We start from the raw sequence: 2192 nt of genomic DNA on the forward strand, positions 1-2192 counted from the left end.
TTAAATTTTCAAGGTTGTTAACTTTAACTTAACTTAGTTAAAAGAAAAAAGTAACTTACCCAACCCTGGTATTTTCTCATGTTGGTAAAAATTATAGTATCTTACTACATGCGGCGTAAAATAAGGAAAAATTTACAAATCATTTATGCTTACTATGACATCACATCAGGATTACGAATCCTTTCAACAAAATTCGGTACATCAAAATCGACATTTGTTTACCCAAATTTTACAGTATATTTATCTTACTTTATGCGGCATGAAATAAATAAAAGTTTACAAATCATTTATGCTTTCTATGACGTTACATCAGGATTACAAATTCTTTTAACAAGATTCAGTGCATCAAGATCAACATCTGTTTACCCAAATTGTACAGTATATTTATCTTACTTTATGCGGCATAAAATAAAGAAAAATTTAAAAATTATTTAAGCTTTCTATAGCATCACATAATAATTGTAAATGTGCATCATTATATGATGTATTTCATTTAATTATGTATGATGTAAATATTTCATATATAGTGATATCGAAAAAAGAATATTATAAATCTGAAGATATATTTTCATACATATGTTTTTGTAATTCTATAACAAATAATTTAATCATTCAAATAATCTAAATTTTATATTTACATTAATATAAACGTTTTTGCTTTTATAATGTCACAAATGATCATAAAATTGTTCTAAATTTTCAGTAAATTAATTTGTGCATATCGTGATCATCATACAAGTCTATCTGGGAACTTCTACAGAATTTCTTTAAAAAAAAACACCTATAATTAATTCAACTTAAATAGAAATTTAATGTTTTGTTCTTTTACACTTTTTTTATATGTTGTTTTACACTTCTTTTAAATATTTTAGAGTGGACATTTTTCTGATATTCTAAAAAAAGTAGATAAAGATAAGAATTGAAATATTACAAATATAAATCTCGATTTCAAAATTATGAAAAAGTTTTCAGTCCAAAAATAGTGCGTTGAAATGCAGTGTAGGCGAAACACTACATATTTTAATCTTCATATTTGTTACACCACACTGCAAGGCGTGCAGCCAAAAAGAGACAGCTCACTGACATTTCAGAATCGTGATCGTATTATACAAAGATAAATATGAACAAGTCGAACTGGAATAACCAGTATCTGAGATGGCACGTCTCGCGTATATGAAAATAGTAGTTCAAAAGTAGATTGAAAAAGGGGGTGGGCAAAATCAGATGAGATACACACAATTAAATTGCGTGTCATAGGACAACGCTAGAAGATTGTATTTTCATTGCATAATTATTGGTCGAGATAGATTATATTATGCCGTTAAATATAGAGGGGAAAAAATTGTAAAGAAGTGTGGTTAACATATAATAGTTCTATAATTTCATAACATATAAATTAAGAATATAAAAAGTTTGTTACCTACAAATAGAGACAATATTTTAATTAAATATTTATATTAATTCACGACCGGAAAAATCAAATACTTATTTATCGATATTATATCCTTCTGTATATTTTTTGTGCTGTATTATTATATTAAATGATTTTACTTTAATTATATTATTTTATTTATAAATAACATTGAATAATAATTAATAATTTAATTGAAATTATAGTTTTTCGTGTGTGTGTGCGTGTGCGTGTGCGTGCGTGTGTGCGCGCGCGTGTGTGAATCCAAGAAGTCTATATTTTAAAATTCGATTCAAATATATATGTAATAATAAAAGACATTTAATTTTAATCTTTATTTTATTAATTTCTTTTCTTTTCATACTTAAATTCCTTTTATATTCTTTTTCTAAGTTTTATTTTATTCCATTTAGTATATTTTATACATTTATATTATTTAATAAATTACGGTTATCTTAGTTTGAATAATTTTCGCAAATTAATTAATGTACAGTTTTTTAGACAAATTGGTAATTGGATAACAAAATTTTCAATTAAATTAAAACTACCATGAGAGAGAAAGAGAAAGAGAGAGAATAATTTTGCGTAAGCTTCTTGCAGTATATTTACGTTCCCATTAATGAGCTGATGTTGGATGCTTGATACAAATAATAAGCAGCTTGATAGTGACGAGCGTTGAATAGATTGGCTTTTAAAGATCTCATGTCATTATAGGAAACCGAGACAGCTGAATAGATTTATTTATCGTTGTATGGTCAATTCTATGAATCCAGTCAGTCAC

This window comes from Trachymyrmex cornetzi, unplaced genomic scaffold, assembly GCF_001594075.2.
Source record: "Trachymyrmex cornetzi isolate Tcor2-1 unplaced genomic scaffold, Tcor1.1 scaffold35, whole genome shotgun sequence".
NCBI classification, from domain to species: Eukaryota; Metazoa; Arthropoda; class Insecta; order Hymenoptera; family Formicidae; genus Trachymyrmex; species Trachymyrmex cornetzi.